The sequence below is a fragment of the Lissotriton vulgaris genome, chromosome 8, assembly GCF_964263255.1.
Source record: "Lissotriton vulgaris chromosome 8, aLisVul1.2, whole genome shotgun sequence".
In the NCBI taxonomy this organism is placed as follows: Eukaryota; Metazoa; Chordata; class Amphibia; order Caudata; family Salamandridae; genus Lissotriton; species Lissotriton vulgaris.
Window position 1 is genome coordinate 102,818,275 of NC_141696.1, and position 20,150 is coordinate 102,838,424.

Sequence of the window (20,150 nt, forward strand, 5' to 3'; positions counted from 1 at the left end):
GTTCAAACTCACCTTCAATTACAGTTTTGCCAGTGAAAGGTGACCTATGCGTTAGAAAGAATGGTTCAGTACATTTAGGACACAGCGATTGTAATACAGTTATTGAATTCAGTGATAAAGGCAAGTCTACATTCAAAGCTTCCCGACATTCCTATTTCATTTGTGGTCATACAGCTTACATACGTTTACCTCCAGACTGGGATGGTACTTGTTATATTGCACTCCTATTGCCACCTATTTTTCTAGCCCCACCTGATTACCATAGAAATTCCCATCTCATTCATGTTAGACCCAAGAGAGATCTCCCAATTGTCGATTACACTGAAACACCATGGGAACAATACACAGATTTCAATAAAGGATTCTTTCCCTATTTAGGAACTGTCTCAAACAGTAAACTGATACGTAGATTGACCAGAACACTTGAAGCTGTAGTGAATGAAACTACTTTTGCCCTAGGTAACTTAACAGAGGAGCAGTCTGCTATGAGACTTGTCGTTCTTCAAAATCGTCTCGTCCTTGACGTCATCCTGGCAGATAGGGGCGGGGCTTGTAGAGTCATCGGATCCAGTTGTTGTGTTTTCATTCCAAATAATGCACCATCAGTATACAGAGCCATAACTCGGCTCCACAAGATTGCTAGTCAAATACACCAGAATCCAGGCACCTGGACCTGGTCCGGTTGGCTCTGGAGCGTGTTATCCGCCTGGGGATGGAAAGTCCTATCCTTCCTTGGAATAGCCCTACTCATAGTTTTCAGTTATTGCCTATGTCTCCAATGTGGGCCAGCGATTCGCGGCTTGTGCGCCACATCATGTATTCCCCGTCCAAGTCCACGTTCTCGTGCTCGAATGAAAAAAGATGAGCAAATGATGTTATATGAACAGATAGATGGACTCATGAAAATCGATATATCCTGAAGGGTCCGTAGGGGACAAGGAGGGAATGAGGTAATTGAAATTTTTATGGTCAAGTATGTCCCCTAACGTGTACCCCAACGTCTCCATGTACGTGCTTAAAGTACATGTAATTTCCCTCCATGACCGAATATGAAGACGCAAATACATTTGCGTCCAACGTTAACATGTCCTCTTTCAGATCCACCATGAATGGATCGATAATTCAGTTCCTAACCATGCCATGCCAACGTCTTTACATGGTACACTTTTACGTTTTTCCTGGCTCTGCCGAGCTAGGCCCTGATTTCTGTCTCCGAGCCCTTTCTGCCTTCTGCCTCTGAAAGCTGCAGCATGGACACGTATCCCTGACCTCTGCCTTACTCCCTGCCAAGCGAAGCGGTGCCTGGCTCAACCTGGCCTGTCTGCCAAAAACCGTGTTTTGCCTTCAAGTTATCTGTTCAGCCTCCTCGAAAATACATTCCTGTCTAGTGATTTAGGTAAACATCTCCCCGGCTGCAGAGCAAAGAGCAAGCCTCCCTGCCTCCATGCAAGTAATTTACAGTTCCCGTTGCCATAGTAGGCCCATGGCCCTGCACGTAGACACGTAGACACATATGCACGCACTAGCATTCAGTATAGAATAGCCTCTGCCCGAGAGACCTTTTACTCCAGATAATACATCCTCCAAACATAAGATACCAGATATGTTATAGGTCCAGGTCGTTCTGACATCCCAGACTTCTGTCTCCTCTACTAGTGTTAAAGTTCTCCCCAGTTACCACATCTATGTCACGTCATGCTAGCTGCGCGAGCATCCGCACTTTTCTGCTGATTCTGTAACTTTCTCTATGCACCCACCCACATGTGACGATTCTTGTGACGTCTCTCTGACATGTACAGTGCACGCCTTCGTGTACGCCTATTTTCACGCCTCCTATTACGCACATGTGTTCTTATCTCGCTCTTTTTCACCTGTTACGCCTACTGTATTGGATTCAATTATGTTACTTTACTATATATAATGTGTAATGTTAATAAAACGTTGACTATCCCTTCCCGAACCCTAGTGGTGACGGAACATGATCTCCAACCTCGAGGTTTTCTAATAAACCCCGTAAAACTCAGATACCACGGACTCTGCCTCTCATTTTTATGAGCTGTCTTGTAATGATAATTATACGGAAAAATTGACCAGGTAATTTTATTTACCACAGTACCACCACCAACGCAGTTAACTACAACACCAAAACGACCTACAGCTTCCATATTTTCTCGTCAGAAGGGCCGGCATGGACCTCCATCCAGCTCGACCTCCATTACCTCAAGTAGTGGTGCTATAAGTCAACTACAGAAACAAATTCAGCCACGCCCATCCTCCACTTCATCTGGCATTGAAAGTCAAAGTAGCTCCTCCACCACCAGCAGACATCTCCAGTCCCCAGTTTGGGACTTCTTTACTGTTAGCAAAAAGGTGGAAAACATGGTCGTTTGTTCGATTTGTAAAGTATTAGTTAGTCGGGGTAAGCTTGGTTCCAACTATGGTACCGGAGGCCAGAGAGGTCATCTTAAACTACACCACCCTATCCAGTGGTATAAGCACCTAAGTGACATTGAGGAAGCCAAAACAAATCCAAATGTATCCCTTCATATTGCATCTGATGATGATGAGAGGCTGATCGTGCAGGGGGGAAGTGAAGAAGCGACAGCCATTTTTTCTGGTATACCCAGCAGCACTGCAGTGGTAGCGCCCAAACCCTCTACCCCTGCAACATGTATGAGGCCCACTAAGAGTCTGGGACAGACACCAATGCAAAAAACTAAATCACTGAGCCTAACTGGTTTGAAGTCTGCATCACCATCATCATCATCATCATCACGTAAAATGGTCCAGCCCACCATTACCAGCATGTTTTGGTCAGAACCGCCATTTGAACGCAACCACCCAACGGCATCAGCAGCACAAGACACCACTTCTTGTTCGTCGTCATCACCCATAAGTCGAAGCCCTGCGGGAACCATCCTTTTAGGCTTAGCTACCTTTGTCGGCTCATGGCGTGCTTCACTCTCAGACTGCATTTGTGGGTTCCAATCAGGATCAAGGTCATCAGAATGAAGGGGGCTTGAAGAAGAACTTGTAGTAGTAGTAGCCCTCCTTGACCTTTTTCTTGCTGGGGATCTGGTAGCCAATGGTGGATCATCATCAGGAGGAGCGCCTTCCTCGGATGATACCTCTGATTCAATATCAATTTCCTGATGTGACCCTACTTATGGAGGAACAAGCTTTGTAGGCAGTTGTGCCGCCCCATGAATGTATAACGCCAAGCTGGCTAAAATGCTAGTGCTGGACCTTCTCCCTTTCTCTTTCGTGGAAGGGGTGGATTTTCGTGAATTGGTGGCAACAGTCTGCCCTAAATGGAAGGTTCCTAGCAGGTCCTATTTTGCAAGGGTTGCTATTCCAGCACTACATCAAGATGTGCTGGAGGTGATTGTGGCAGCTATTCTGAATAGTGCTGTTCACACTATCCACATGACAACAGACATGTGGACCAGTTGCCAAGCCCTTGATTACATGTGCTTCACTGCACATTGGGTCTCTTTTGCAGGAGTCGAAAAACAGTTAAAACACAAAGATGTTGACACGGAGGAAGTTTTTCAAGCTACTCGCAAACATGCAACAGTAGGCATGTTTGGAAGGGAGAAATCTCACACTGCACTTAACCTTTTGGAGGGGTTTAACAGGAAGGTCAATGAATGGCTGCATCCAAGAAATCGCACAGTTGGTTAAGTTTCCACGGATAATGGCAGTAATATAGTTAAGGCCATGGAGCACGGCGGCTATTTCAGAGTGCCGTGTTTGGCACACAGTATTAACATCGTGGTGCAAGCCTTCTTGAAAACAGTAGCGCCAGTCGTCAAATTACTGACCATCTGCAGAAAAATCTGCACAAATTTCAGCCATTCTTTTAAGGCCCGGAAGCAGCTGAGGAGCCTTCAATATGAATGTAAACTGCTAGTCAAAGGACTAATCCAGGAGGTGGCAACACGTTGGAACTCAACCTTTTACATGCTTGAGCGTCTGTCTGAGCAGTGGGAGGTATTACATGAGTTTGTCTTTAAACTGGGTTCTACTCATAAAGACATGAGGCTAGATTTGGAGGAATGGAAGCTAATTGCAAGCCTGACAGACATGCTTCGTCCTTTTGAGCTCTTCACGCGTGAAGTCAGCAGGGAGGACTGTTCTTTGAGCAAAGCTATCCCATTGTTGCGCATGCTAGAGCACCAACTGAAGGAGGTGTGTTCAACGTTCCGAGATGTTGGTGAAAAGCGAGAAGCATATGATTTGGTGGAGAAGTTATTAAGGCGCCTACTTGACAATGAAAGGCTTAAAAAGATACATACAGATCAACATTACATTTGTGCCACTATTCTTGATCCACGGTACAAAAAGGCAGTGGCTAGCAAAGTATTCATTCCTTTTGATGAAGCAGATGTTTCAAAGTACAAACATTGGCTAGCTGTGTCAGCCACTCGGTTCGAAAGAGACCGGCAAAACATTCAAGGAGGCAGCACAAGTACAACTGAATCAGCAGGCTATCCGGCATCAAGTTCCACTTCTCAATCCGTGGCCGAAGAGAGCCACTTTCCCTCACAGCCGTTAACGACACCAGCAACCATATCATCATCCTCACCTGCACCAGGCCACAAACAAATATTGTCGGAAGGGGATTGGCTAACTCAGCTAGGGTTAGCTCGGTCCACTGATGAAAAGGTCGCAGATGGTACGCAAAGTGGATCAACCCTGGAGAACCTTGAGTCGGTGGTGCAGGCCTATCTGGATGACCCAACAGAGTCTGTCATAATCAATCAATCAATCACGACATTTGTATAGCGCACTACTCACCCGGGGGGGGTCTCAAGGCGCTGGGGGAGGGGGGCCGTCACTGCTCGAAAAGCCAGGTCTTGAGTTGCTTCCTGAAGGAGAGATGGTCCTGGGTTAGCCGGAGGTGGATGGGGAGGGAGTTCCATGTCTTGGCTGCCAGGTAGGAGAAGGATCTTCCACCTGCGGTTGCTCGGCCGATGCGTGGGACGGCGGCGAGGGTGTGGCTGGCCGACCGTAGCTGGCGGGTGGGCGTGTAGAAGGTCAGGCGGTCGTTTAAGTACTTGGGGCCCAGGTCATGGAGAGCTTTGTGTGCGTGGGTGAGGAGTCTGAACGTGATCCTCTTGCTGATGGGAAGCCAGTGCAGGTCTCTCAGGTGGCCGGAGATGTGGCTGTGTCGGGGGATGTCCAGGACGAGCCGTGCGGAGGCGATCTGGATGCGTTGGAGTCTTTTCTGAAGTTTGGCCGTGGTTCCGGCGTAGAGGGCGTTCCCGTAGTCCAGTCGGCTGGTGACGAGTGCCTGGGTGACCGTCTTCCTGGTTTCAGTGGGGATCCAACGGAAGATCTTTCGGAGCATGCGCAGGGTGTTGAAGCATGATGACGATACGGCGTTGACTTGTCTGGTCATTGAGAGGGAGGAGTCCAGGATGAATCCCAGGTTATGTGCGTGGTCCGTTGGCTTGGAAGTGGAGCCCAGGGCGGCGGGCCACCAGGAGTCGTCCCAGGCGGAGGGAGATGGTCCCAGGATGAGGACTTCCGTCTTGTCTGAGTTCAGTTTCAGGCGGCTGTTCTTCATCCATTCGGCGACGTCTTTCATCCCCTCGTGAAGGCTGGTTATGGCGGAGGCTGGGTCGTTGGTGAGGGAGAGGATCATCTGGGTGTCGTCTGCGTAGGAGATGATGTTGAGGTTGTGTTGGCGTGCGATGGCTGCGAGGGGGCTCATGTATACGTTGAAGAGGGTGGGGCTGAGTGAAGATCCTTGTGGTATGCCGCAGATGACTTTGGTGGCCTCGGATCTGAACGAGGGAGGCGGACTCTCTGGGTTCTTCCGGCGAGGAACGAGATGATCCACTCCAGCGCCTTCTCTTGGATACCGGTGTTGTTGAGGCACTGCACTAGAGTGCGGTGACAGACGGTGTCGAACGCTGCGGAGAGGTCCAGGAGGATGAGGGCCGCTGTTTCCCCATTGTCGAGCAGGGATCTGATGTCTTCCGTGGCTGCGATGAGGGCGGTCTCGTGCTGTGGTTGGCTCGGAAGCCGAACTGCGAGTGGTCGAGGGATTCGTTCATCTGGAGGAAGGCGGCAAGCTGTCTGTTGACGGTCTTCTCGATGACTTTGGCAGGAAAAGGGAGGAGCAAGATGGGGCGGAAGTTCTTGAGGTCGGTGGGGTCCGCTGTTGGTTTCTTCAGGAGGGCGCTGAGCTCGGCGTGCTTCCAGCTTTCCGGGAAGGTGGCGGTGTTGAAGGAGGCGTTGATGATGTCTCTGAGTTGGGGTGCGATGATGGAGTCGGCCTTGTTGAAGACGTGGTGGGGGCAGGGGTCTGTTGGGGATCCGGAGTGGATGGTGTTCATCGTGCGGATAGTGTCTTCGGTGCTGACCCGGGTCCAGGTTCTGAGGGTGGTGGTGGGGGGCGATGGTTTGGTGGTAGGGTGCGTGGTCGGAGCGCCGAAGCTGTTGTGTATTTCAGCAATCTTGCGGTGGAAGAAAGTGCGAGTGAGTCGCAGAGCTCTTACGAGGGAGTGATGTCGTTGTTTCCGGCGTTGGGGTTGGAGAGCTCTTTGACGATGCTGAAGAGTTCCTTGCTGTTGTGGGCGTTGTTGTCCAGTTGTTCTTTGAATGCTGTCTTCTTGGTGGTGCGGATCAGCTGGTGGTGTTTGCCGGTGGCGTGCTTGAGGGCAGTCCAGTTGACTGTGGTCTGGTCGTTGCGCCAGGCTTTCTCGAGGGTGTGGCAGTTCTTCTTGGAGTTCATGAGTTCGTCTGTGAACCAAGAGGCTTTCTTGCTGCCGTGTCTGCTGGGAGTGGTCTTCAGTGGTGCAAGGACGTCTGCGCAGTTGGTGATCCATTGCGTGAGGTTGTTGGCTGCTTCGGTGGGGTCCGTTGTGCTGGCAGGTGGGTTCTGGCTGAGGGAGGTGGGATATTGGGATATTGGTATACGAAAAGCTTTGTATGGCGACTGATCACCAACCTGGCTCTAAATTATTTGTCTTGCCCACTCGCAAGCGTGTCTTCTGAACGTGTTTTCAGTGCTGCTGGTGCCATTGTTACTTCAAAAAGAACCCGCCTTTTGCCCAAAAATGTGGAGAGGTTAACAATAATCAAGATGAATCAGCACTTCATACCACCCGATTACAAAATACGTGAATGCACGCAGGAAGAAGAGGACACCGACTTTGGTGACGCCAACGGAAGTTCTTCTCGGTCACCAGACCTATTCCCGTCTCAATGCGTAGACTTGGAGGACGAGCTCTAATTCCCTGACACCGAGGCCTGAAAATTACTTCCTTTTTTCCGTACTTATTCACTTTCATTCCTGTGTGTCTTTCTTTGTTTTGCTACTTTTACCACAACAAAAAAACTCTAATCACCTAATCACAATAAGTCCATCATCAGCACTGCCTTCATCTTATTTTCCTTATTGATTTGAAGGTGCCGCAGTCTGCATTCAAATGTTCACACGTTCACAACTCAATCATGCTCCTCTATCCTCCTCCGCCAGACTCCCCCTATCCATTTCCCTCAAGGCAGATGGATGGATTATGGAGAAAAAACAAACTTTGTCTTCGTAGACGAGTCCCCTCAAGTGGGACTGAAATAACTGACTGACTACATGCTTGCTGATTGTTGACAGACCTACTTCTGAAATTTAAAGGAGAGGCTGCCCTGTGGGCCCTCACTTTCCGAAGAAGATGCGGACAAAAAGTAGAACAAGTAATAAGTAATGAGAAGATGGCATGTTGCAGTGGACAGCAATGGCTGTCTGTCTCTGTTGAAACCAATTGCTGTTTGGTTTTTGTGAAAAGCGCAATTTGCCATGTTTTTGGGGGTTTCTTTGGGGGTTTCTTTGGGGGTGTTCTAGATTTGCGGTGCTGGGTAGGGGGCTCTGGGATCACTGCTGGCACAGTCTAATGTTGATTGCATTTGTTTTTCAGGAAATCCCTGGTGGAAAAGGGGAGTTAGGGCCTAGCTGCACAGCGTATTTGGACTGAATTGAAGGTAGTAGGCCCATTTTTGCTTTTTGCCTGTTTGGGGGTGTTCTGCTTTTTTGCAGGTGGCTGCAGGGGCCTGGGGGCATAGCTTGGAAGGTCTAATTTCGGAATCAAGTGTTTTGGACCAAATCCATGGTGAAATGTGTGTGGCGTTTTTGCTCACTTGCCTGTGTTTGGGGTGCTGTTTGGGGGGCTTCCAGGTTTTTGTGGGTGGGTTTGGGGGTCTGGGAGCACTGCTGGGTATAGATACTTTTGATTGCAAGAGGTTTGAAGCAAATCCATGGAGGCAAAGGGGAGTTAGGCCCTAGCTACAGAGCGCGCGTGGAGTCCCCATTTTTGTAGTTTTGCTTTTTGGCTGTTTGGGGGTCTTCTACTTGTTTTCGCATGGGTTGACGGCTCTGGGGTCATTGCTGGGAAGGTCTAATACCGGATAAAAGTGTTTTTTTACAAAATCGGAGGTGAAATTTTTTTTGCGTTTTTGCTGACTTGCTTGTCTTTGAGGTGCTGTTTGGGGGGGCTCCGGGTGTTTGGGGGTGGGTTTTGGGGTCTGGGAGCACTGCTGGGTATGGATACTTTTGATTGCAAGAGGTTTGAAGTAAATCCACTGTGGCAAATGGGAGTTAGGGCCTAGCAGCAGAGCGCGCGTGGAGTGATTTTGGAAATTTGCCTGAAAATTTCTGTCCCCATTTTTGTAGTTTTGCTTTTTGGCTGTTTGGGGGTCTTCTACTTGTTTTTGCCTGGGTTGGCTGCTCTGGGGCCATTGCTGGGAAGGTCTAATACCGTAAAAAAGTGTTTTGGAGAAAATCCATGAGGAAAAAGTTTTTGCATTTTCTGACATTTCGCTCACTTTAGCGTTTTTGGGGGCCTGTTTGGGGGGCTTCCTGGTGTTTGTGGGTGGGTTTTGGGGTCTTGGAGCAACGCTGGGTATGGATACTTTTGATTGCAAGTGGTTTGAAGAAAATCCATGGTGGTAAAGGGGAGTTAGGGCCTAGCTGCAGAGCGCTCGTGGAGTGATTTTGGAAATTTGCCTGAAAATTTCCAAGTCCCCATTTTTGTAGTTTTGCTTTCTTGCTGTTTGGGGGTCTTCTACTTGTTTTCGCCTGGGTTGACGGCTCTGGGGCCATTGCTGGGAAGGTCTAATACCGGATAAAAGTGGTTTGGACAAAATCGGAGGTAAAAAAGTTTTTGCGTTTTTGCTCACTTGCTTGTCTTTGGGGTGCTGTTTGGGGGGGTTCCTGGTGTTTGGGGGTGGGTTGGGGGTTCTGGGAGCACTGCTGGCACAGTCTAATGTTGATTGCATTTTGTTTTTCAGGACATCCATGGTGGAAAAGTGGAGTTATGACCTAGCTGCACAGCGCGTTTGGACAGAATTGAAAGAAGGCCGAAAATATGTTAAGTATGAGATTTTCCATTTTTTCTTTTTGCCTGTTTGGGGGTGTTGTGCTTTTTTGTGGGTGGGTTGGCAGGTCTTGGGGCATTGCTGGGAAGGTCTAATACCAGATAAAAGTGGTTTGGAGAAAATCCATGCTGAAAAGTGTTTTGGCTCTTTTTGTAACTTAGGGTTTGTTAGGGTTAGCAGCAGTATTGCATGTGTTTGGGGGTGTTCTAGATGTTTGCAACTGGGTTCTGGGGTCTTAGAGCACTCGTGGGAATGTGTAATTTTGGTTGCAAGTGGTTTGAAGAAAATCCATGGTGGGAAAGGGGAGTTAGGGCCCAGCTGCACAGCGTATTTAGACTGAATTGAAGGTAGTAGGCCCATTTTTGCTTTTTCCTGTTTGGGGGTGTTCTGCTTTTTTGCGGGTGGCTGCAGGGGTCTGGGGGCATAGCTCCGAAGGTCTAATATCGGAAACAAGTGTTTCGGACCAAATCCATGGTGAAATGTTTTTGGCGTTTTTGCTCACTTGCCTGTGTTTGGGGTGCTGTTTGGGGGGCTTCCAGGTTTTTTTGGGTGGGTTTTGGGGTCCAGGAACACTGCTGGGTATAGATACTTTTGATTGCAAAGGTTTGAAGCAAATCCATTGTGGCAAAGGGGAGTTAGGGCCTAGCTGCAGAGCGCGCGTGGAGTGATTTTGGAAATTTACCAGAAAATTTCCAAGTCCCCATTTTTGTAGTTTTGCTTTTTGGCTGTTTGGGGGTCTTCTACTTGTTTTCGCCTGGGTTGACGGCTCTTGGGCCATTGCTGGGAAGGTCTAATACCGGAAAAAGTGTTTTGGAGAAAATCCATGAGGAAAATGTTTTTGCGTTTTTGCTCACTTGCTTGTCTTTGGGGTGCTGTTTTGGGGGGTTCCTGGTGTTTGGGGGTGGGTTTTGGGGTCTGGAAGCACTGCTGGCACAGTCTAATGTTGATTGCATTTCTTTTTCAGGAAATCCATGGTGGAAAAGTGGAGTTATGACCTAGCTGCACAGCGCATTTGGACAGAATTGAAAGAAGGCCGAAAATAAGTATGAGATTTTCCATTTTTGCTTTTTGCCTGTTTGGGGGTGTTGTGCTTTTTTGCGGGTGGGTTGGCAGGTCTTGGGGCATTGCTGGGAAGGTCTAATACCGGATAAAAGTGGTTTGGAGAAAATCCATGCTGAAAAGCGTTTTGGCACTTTTTGTAACTTAGGGTTTGTTAGGGTTAGCAGCATCTGCGCGCTGCCACACCGCCTCTTGATTATTAAATTCACCTGGCTGCACCTGGTCATGGGTGGTGCACCACTGCAGTTGTGCTTTTTCCCCCCGCACCGCACAGAGGAGCGGAGACACAGAGTAGTAGTCTGTCTGAGACAGACAGATACAGACTAGTCTGTCTGACTCACATCATGGACCGAAAACAAAACTGGCCCCCTGTCTATAAAACGCCCCCACCCCATCCAGCCTACCGGGGATTGCCCGGGGCATGGAATTACCAGTCCAGCCCTGGTTACCCGCTACATTTTAAATATGTAGAGTGGAAATATGTTAAGATCATGCATAAATGGTAACACACTTGACTCACCAAACTTTCAGGTTTGTTTGGCATGTAGTCCTACATTGCCATCTAAGACAAAGCAGAATGTTTCAATGCTATGTATTATTCGCACCAAAATAAAATCAATATTGAGGGATTGGCTGGTGCCTTACTAAGAATAATAAAATAGTGAAAAAGATAAAAGTGCTCATTTCACCATACAGTGTATTCCCTAACACAAACACTCATTTTCAATCTGCCCTTGAGCAAATGTGACATTATTAAGCTGCAGGGCCATTTGATTCACTCTAAATATGCTACGCAGTTTATCCCTTTTCAGGTGAGCACCACGTGTGACATCAGGCACATAAGATTGTCAACAGACCTAAAACACATTCGATTGCAAACAGACATAAAGCACACGTTTAAAAAGATTCATATTACTAATGTGTAATACAGCACTATTATCTGTAAAAAGTGTCATAGTAAACAAATTATATTCATGCTCTCCACATAACTCTGCACATCGGAAATGTAGAAACGTCACTAACCTGTGAAGGTGGCCATGAGTAAGAGCAGAACAGAGAGAGCTGGGGAGACGCCGACAAGCCGCTCTTCACAGAAACTCACAGGGAAGCCAGGGTGCAGCTGTTTTTTTTTGCAATGATCTAAGTTTAACTGGAAAACCTCCGATGATAAAACTGAAGAAGAGTTACCCATGCTTTTTCCTTGTGAGCAGCACAGGTAGTGGAGTCATGCCAGAAATTATTCTATCGTCACTGCAGATAACTTTTGAACTTCCAGCAAGGGTCCAAAATTTTAATAGCGGCCATGCACTTTTCTTTCGATTACCTGGGTGTAAACAAAGTGGTGCGGCCGCCATTACATTAAATCGCACAATGGGGGGCGTTTGTTAAAAAATAATAATAGGAAGCCCCCACAGAAAAAGATGGAGGACCTGCGTGCAAACAAAGTGGCACGGCCACCATGACGTGAAAGCACTCAACGGGGCGGGCGCTTGTTAAATTTGTTTTATAAAATAAGTAGCCTCCAAAGAAAAAGATAAAGGACTACAGTGTAAGGAAATTGTAGTTGGCCGGTGCTCCTGACTTAAAATGGAAGTGATGTATCAGGAGCACTGGCCAATGAGGGGCGAGGAAATAAGAGAGATGGGATTCTGAACCAATGGGAAGCACCAGGTGTAATTACACTCAGTAGAGTGAATACAGCAGGTCTTGAACATAGCGCATGCTCGCTGATGCTCCACCTGAAAAAAAGAACTTGCCAGCAGCCCGCTGCATCGCTGGTCTCCTGCTCCTCTAGAGGCTTCACTGGATGCATAGGCTCGTAGACTCCCCTGCGGCCAACTAGGGAGGCAGTTGAGTTACAAGGATTGCCCCAATGGAGAATAAAGCCAGCTATAAATATCTTTTTAGATGATTGTGCATGTTGAGCAAAAATAGGCTCTATCCAGTTTTCAACAAACATGAGGCTCTCACCACGAGATGGTGGATGCTTGTAAACCTGGAGGTTGTGAGGTGGGTGGTTTCAGCACTGGAAGGTGGGATAGGAAACTATTGGAAGACACTTTGAGAAGATGGATCTTGCCAGTGAGCTGGACTGTGCCTTGCTCTGCTCCTTGCTTGGGATTGTTTTGCAGTTGGGAGGGCATAGGCTTTAACATAATAATACACCTCCCCACGCATCTGTTCTCACTGCCTGTGAGTTGTACATTTATATCAGATGCCTGATGCAGCTTGGAGTAGTAGAAGGTTGGAGGGGAAGCCTCGTTTAACCTGTTCACTGCTGGGATTGGAGTTTCTTATGGTAATAACCACTTTCAATTTTAAATTGATTTATTTTACCCGTTTACGGAGCACCTAGACCAGTGACTAGGAGGTAGCCTTAGATTATGCCAGAGGATAAGATGTAAGGACAACATGAAGATGAAGAGAGGGTTAAAACACTGAGAAGCATACACGTAGTCACGTATCATCTCTACACTTTAAGTCCAAAGATTCGGTAATGGGTGTTAGAAATGGTGATTTCTGGTTAGCTGAGGCTTGCGCCAAAGCCAGGCAGAAACCACCATTCTAAATCAGGGCAAGGAAGTCACCCCTGCTAGCACGCCCCTGGTAGATTCAAGTTGAGCACAAGAACATTTTACAGGAGGTCACAGCCTCTTTTTATACACAAAATCCCTAGGGTGCAGGGTGGGAGAAAAACCAGATGCAGCTGGTTCTGGAGCACTCTGTTGCTCAGCCCCTCTCCCCATTCACTGGCCAGGCTACGGTCATCAGTCGCACCACAGGGGGTGGAGCCAGCATTGTGTAGGGAAAACCCAGCCCTATTCAGGTCCCAGGTGCAGTCCCTCCCTGCCATCAACATGCAGATCTCCCCATTCACCACCGGGGCAGACCCATCCTGACTTCTGGAGCCAGGCACACTAGCCAGCTCCAGCCAATCACAAGCCAGAAAGTGAATTTAATTTGGAAAGGGGTTCGGTGCTAGAACCAATAGTTGATATTATAGGTCTCATGGGAGGATCAGTTTCTGATTTATGTGTCTTGGGTAGACCATAAAGAGCAGAGACGACTGGACAGGTCTTATTGAGGAAAACATATTCGTCGTCACAGATGTATCCCTCAGTAAGGGCTGCCAGTGTCATGTCACGAATCTGGGCATTAAGTCTCTCAAGTTCCCTACGCTGAGCTGGTCTATAGTGATCAGTAATGGACAGCATCCCAGTCATTTTTTGATCATAGGTTTTTTTATCGAAGATGGCGATCCCGCCACCTTTATCAGAAGGTTTAATCATGAGAGTGGGATCTTCTTTCATTCTTTTTAGGGACATGTTTTCTGACTTAGATAGGTTGAAGGACGGTTTGTATGGGTTGTTAACAATACGGGCAGTGTCGCGAAGTACACTTTGTTCAAAGATACGTACCTCAGGATCCACCATATCAAGTGTGGGAGTAAGGGTGGATGGAGGTTTGCATCTGGATAAATTGTTAACTTCCTCCAAAGGGGCCCGGTTGCAGAAAAATCTGTTAAGTCTGACCTTCCTAAAGAAGGCGAAAAGGTCTTCATATAATTTAAATTTGTTGAGACCGATACTGGGGACAAATGATAAGCCTCTACTCAACAACTGAGTGTCTTCTGGTCTCAATGTAATAGATGATAAATTATAAATTGGTAGGTCCCCCTCGGTATTAGTAGCAGAGAGATAATTGTCATCTACCACCAGTATTGTTGGTTGTGAGTCCTCACATATTGCTGAGGAGGTTGAGGGCTCATTTGTTGCTGGGCTCCCTGGTCCTGCCATCTTACATTCCTTCCTCGATATGGGCCCCTGGGTAAAAAACCCCTCCCATGAAATGTTCTTTGGGTAGATCTACCTCTAAAAGGTCTGGAATTAAATTGACCATTACCTGAATCTTGATAATTATCACCATCTGAACCTGATGATCCTGAGTCAGAGAAATTAGTATACCTCCTACGTTGGTACCCATTATAGTTGGTATTGTAGTTACCTTGTCCTCCATCTTGATAGTAGGTAGAGTTAAGGTATGGGTAGATTTTTTCTTTTGTAAACCATCTGACATCTTGCACTTTCAGATTAATATTTGGAAGATAGATAGAAAATAAACATCTGAACCATACATTTGGATTTTTTCCATCAGAATTTCATCTGAATCGCCAATACCTGTTCTTAAGTGTAAGTACCTGTGCATACATAATTGACTATAGGGAGTCCACTATCTCTACACTGAGGATAGATTGTGATAGTGACAATAGTGCCATAAAGACTTTGGCTTACTTGATTTAATAAATCACTGAGTTTTTTTAATAATTTTGTGTTGTCGTACTAGTATTGTGACTATGTGTAGGGATCACTTCAGTTGTTCCTTCTAATCTGTTCTCTTGGTCGACTGTATCGGGATGTCTCCTCGTTGTTTTCAACAATGTAAATGGATAAATGATATTTTACTAGTTGGTGACACACTAATTTTTATACATTGTAGACTCCCTGGAAACTTGGGTTGTCCTATTGGAAGTGGTCCTGAAGAAGGTGGCCTTGAGCCGCCGAAACGCGCGTCGACCAAGTGCGGGATCTCACATTGATCTTGGAGACCTGGCTTCATGATTTTACTTCCTTGTTTCAAATGTTGTGGGAGTGTGTGTAGCTTGAGTGAATATGTGGTGAATGTTATGAATGTGTGCAAATGTTAGTATTATATCTTTTTCTTTTTCTTTTCCAGGGTTCTAATGAATTAGGTATTTATCTGTAGCCATTGAATTTGGCACATATGTCTGACTCATCTGCACTTTATCATGCTTTATTGTGTTTTTATTTTTTATATATAAAAATGTTTTGTCTTTATAAAAATTGCAAATCAATCTTGATGAATTCACAAAGGAATGCAAACTGATGCAAATTTATATTTATAATCATGGAATAAATTGTATATTTTTTGAAATATTGTAAATCATGGTTTAATTTTTGTCACCAATATTTGATTCATTCATTTTTTTGATTCATTGTTATACTTTTTCTATGTGGTAGGTAAGGGAAATTTGTTCTTCTTGTCATATTGCTTTACTCCCCTCCTTCCCTGGCTTGATCAAGTCTTGAGGGGTTCCCATCATATTTGCTTATAGAAAAGGCTTACACAACTACGGACAAGTAGTGAGACATCCTAGGTCACAATAAAGTAGGGCTAGTAGTGAGAGACAATTCCATCATTAGTGGGCACTTGCGGGGAACTCCTAAAATACCTTTGGGCCATGGCAATTATTTATTTCTTTTTACGAATTATGCTACGGCTTAAATTGACTCCTTGGCATTGCCAGCCTCTCCATATGCGGACTCTAAATATATAATGCCATCATGTCATAAAAGGAAACCTACCTGCATCATATCTTGACTGACAGATAAAACAATTGGTAGTGATGTGAGTTACTCAAAGTTTGGATGACACTCACAATACCCAATGGCTGAGGGTGGCCGACCCATTGTCCCTTTCTCTGCTTTTATGGTATAACCTCTGGGAGACAGCTAGCACTGCCTCTAGCTGTAGATCTAAAACAAGCATTGGCAAACCCAATAGGTCTAGCTTTAAAGGAACCTTATAAAGGCATGTGAAGCATTACAAGTAAATGACCAGGGAATTAATATGTATTTCTGTGGAACCTAAGAACTTTAGAATAATATTGGTGCATGTTAAAAGGTCAGGCAACAGTTGCAGTGTCATACCAGACCTAAACACCCATGTAGGTAATGAATGCCCTTCTCCCATCTGTGCTGCTGCCAAAGAAATAACCATAAACTATCTAGTTATCAAAGGCACTTCAATAGCATTACAATGTCATATGTGTGCCCCTGAAAGTGCAAGCTCGGCAACTAGATAAATAAACAAAATGATCACAGCTGTTTTGAGGGCAAGCACTTTTTTGTGGAAGCACACAACTTCTACTACATGTCCCCCTGTATTCCAACATGTGAGCAGATCCAAAGCCCCTCTCTAATGGTGCTTACATAATTGTCTGGGGACAGGTATGCTGTCAAGCCAGACCATACACATAACCTCATCTCTTTCAGTCTTGGCCATGCTCTCAAACACGTATGCTGTAGACACTCCACATTAAGGCCTGCAAACACAGGTCACGCAATATATGTGTAGTTTGCAAAGGTGCTCCACACAAAAATCCACTCTCTTTCTGTCTCTCTAATGCTCTCTCTAACACTTACCTGCCCCCTCGCATTCTCTCTACCTTGTCACTTTTCTCTCCTCTCTTCTTCCTTGCACTCTGGACTCTCCCTCGTGTTTTTTCTACTCTTCGTCCTTGCCGCATGCTGTCTCCTGCATCTCCCATACATTTTCTAGCCCTTGTTTTGTGCTATTTATCTCTAGTTTTGTTGTATTTCCTCTTTTTTCACCTTTGAGCTCCCACTAACCCTTCTTTGACTCCCCCTCTTGATTTCCTTTTTTTATCCCTAACATTTCTCTCTCACTATGCTGTGAATTCAGAATTTCACCGCATTCACAGGGGCATAGCTTCAAGGGGCGTGTTACATCCCCTTAATAAATGCATTCTCTAGTGAATAGTCGGGTACATATGTTTTGAGTGGGGAATGGTAAGGAGTCTGTCCCATTTCACCTAGGATTTTGATACACACTTGCGCACGCACAAACTGTCTTCTGTCTGTCATCTCTGTTATAAAGTTCTTATTTTACAAAATATTGTGTTTTAAGTGCCTCTTACAATCTGCACTCCGCTCCCTTTCCACCCTCAATTAAACTCTCCTTCTGCACTGCTTCCTTTATAATGTATTTTAACATGATGATGCCAGCATGGTCTTTGGAGAACCTGTAGCTCACAACCCCATAAAATGAACAACCAAGCCACGCCCCTGCACTCACTGCACAGTCATGCCCACTCTGCACTTCCAGTCCCCCAAGTCAGGACTTTGACGCCCCTCTCTCTGTCTCCCATCCGCCCATCCATTGATCCATTGATCCACCTGCGCCAGCTCTCTCATTCTCTCCATTTGCAGTGTAAATATATTTTTTTCCTATCGTTAATCTGCCTGTCACTGCGAAGCTGTAGTGTTATTTAGAAGCTGCATCGTGAAAGCATGTGCATATGTACTTCAGCCTTCCATATCCATTTCTATAGCAACACAGGACCCGCCCTCTAGAAAACCCGTGTGCTTGACACAAGCTGCTTTTATAAAATGATACAGCAAACTGGAAGATTAGTGGAATCCATCTGCGGTGCACGCCCTGCATGCTACAGTAAGTGTGCCATGGCAGGTTACAGTAAGATACCTTTATTAAATGCCGAGGCAGCCACAGCAGTACTCACGTGTTCTTTGCAGTAAAGTATCTTGTTTTCCAGTGCGCCTTCACTTCTAGATCAGCTCTTGGGGTTTTGAAGCTCACTCCGTTTTACCAGCCTACACTTTGTCTGTTCTTTGCTCCTTGTCGTGGCAGGTTTTATATAATGGTATCCGTTCTGCGAACCCCACCCACACTAGTATTTACCCATCCATAACTGAAAGTGAAACTTCCTCTTTCCACACAGGATGCATAATGCTCAGGCCGAACTGGGAACCGAAACCGGCCCTGGCAAATAGCTGGCAGGCGGGGTGCGGGGGGTGGGGGGGGAATCTTTTGTTGCTGGGGGCCATATTGCTGCTATGCTGCAAAACCGGCCCTCTGTAACAAAAACGCCCCCCCCCCCCCCCCCCCCGGGGTATAAAAACGCCTCCCATCCTGGCGACCCACTGGGGAAACGCCCGCTGCCTGCTACGGCCAGTCCGGCCCTGCCTACATGACCACTGGCATATCCAGCCTGAGAGACAAATACAGTAAGTCGGCCAAAACGCTCCTCAACTGCATCAAGTACAATTCCATCCCAAACACCGACAAATGTACCCCATCATCTCGAAAGAATTCTGTAATTTCATATTTTATGTCCTCCTGCTCTAGAAAAATTCAGCTAGATTAATGAAAAACACATTTTGCGATTCCTTAATAGCGAAATTTACCGATTCGCTATTAAGGAATAGCAAAATGCTATTCATCAAGAAATCTCTCAAGAAATACCGATTTCTAATTATTCCTTAATTGCGACTCGCAAATTGCGAGTCGCAATTAAGGAATATCTCCCCATTCATTCCTATGGGCCTAGAGGCCCATAGGATTGAATGGGAAGACACTCGCAATTTGCTAATCGCAAATAGCGATTCGCAAAATGAAATTGCGATTTCAAGGGTGCAGGGGTGTCCAAAGGACACCCTGTAGCACCCCTGAAATGTGAATTTACACTGATGTTGTGCACACACATGTCCAAAGGACATGTGTGTGTATAACATGCAACTTAAAAAAATTCATTTAAATGCATTTTTCTAAGTTTTCGCTATTTACCACGAGGTTTGACTTCGTGGTAAATAGCGGTCCTATATTGCGAATTCGTGAATTTCATGAATAGCATTTAAGGAATCTCTAATAGAGATTCCTTAAATGCTAATCCTCGCAAATTTGCGAATTCTTTATTATTGCATTTGGGATGATGAATCCCAAATGCAAAAATTGCACTCGCAAAGGACCAGATTCTCAGAATCTGGCCCTTTTGCGAGCGCATTTCGCTTGATGAATCTGGCTGATTATTTCTTACAGAATCTTCTCAATTCTCTGTTCCCCTTTGTCCTTGTTCTGTTAATAGCTCGGGCTGTATCGACCCATTTCCAGCATGGCAAAAACCCTGTCCACACAATCGTCCTACATGAGCATAACTGTTTTAACGATTTCAAATCTTCTTTTATGCTCTTTAAAAGTGCTAGTCCCTTAAAGTTATTGGCCATTCTCACTCAAGTGGCTAAATACTACATCTGGCCAAGGAGACTCCTTTGTCAAAGAGTTACATCTTGGAAGCAACTCATACCACCTCATTCCTCCTTTACAAAACCATTTCAGCTGCACTGCTGTATCACCAAATTCTAGCTGTTTTCCACCTGTCCTTGTCTACCCACTTGCCGAAAGTGTGCCCGCATAGTTACCCCTCTATGTGTTCTCTCCCTGGACGATCTGCAACAGAACCTAGAAGGAAACAAAACGAAAATGAATGCAGTTCCTCCAAAGTCCATCTCAACCTCAAGTATTTTTGATAGAAATCCAATCTCCACCTACCCGAACACCTGATGTCCGCTCCAGCCCACCCTCTCAACATTGCCTGATCAGGAAAACCCAGTTCGTTTACAGCCCTCCTCATGCCCCCAAGCACCTGCGACGCCAAATACCTGGTTCCACATGCATGTCTGAAAAGCTAGCCTAAACCCCCCCCCTCTTGCACCACAAGCCTCATCCACCATTCCCCTTGGCAAACCAGGGCATCCAGGTAAGCCCTCAAGGAAACACAAGCGCCCATTCCCGATTTATCGGTCTTCCACCTAGGTAGCCAAACCTGGACTCTCCTGCTGCACACCCAGACATCCTAACACCTTCCTTGGCTTTAGACCCAACCACTCCAGCCACCTCGAAAGCCCAGAGAAACACCCTAACCATTATCACAGAGAACCTCAAGCTCTTGTATTCATCGCTAAAAACTTGTGAAGTATCAAGATTATCCTTTTCCAAATGCGGAGCATCACCTGCCCCCTCACTTTGCTCTCGGTTCCCTGTTCCCTCGCCATCCCTCCAGAATCCGCCTCCCCATTTCCTCTGCGGACAGT

The 20,150-nt window shown here is 46.2% G+C and overlaps 1 protein-coding gene across 1 annotated transcript in view; it reads right to left on the reverse strand.

Annotated features, from left to right (window-relative positions):
- Positions 1 to 17,929, reverse strand: part of LOC147693535 (ecto-ADP-ribosyltransferase 5-like) — a 323,762-nt gene extending 305,833 nt beyond the window's left edge. The window contains exon 1 of the mRNA XM_086933752.1: positions 17,783 to 17,929. The gene's annotated coding sequence lies outside the window, so the exon portion shown is untranslated. The remainder of the gene's footprint in view (positions 1 to 17,782) is intronic.
- Between the last annotated feature and the right edge of the window lie 2,221 nt (positions 17,930 to 20,150).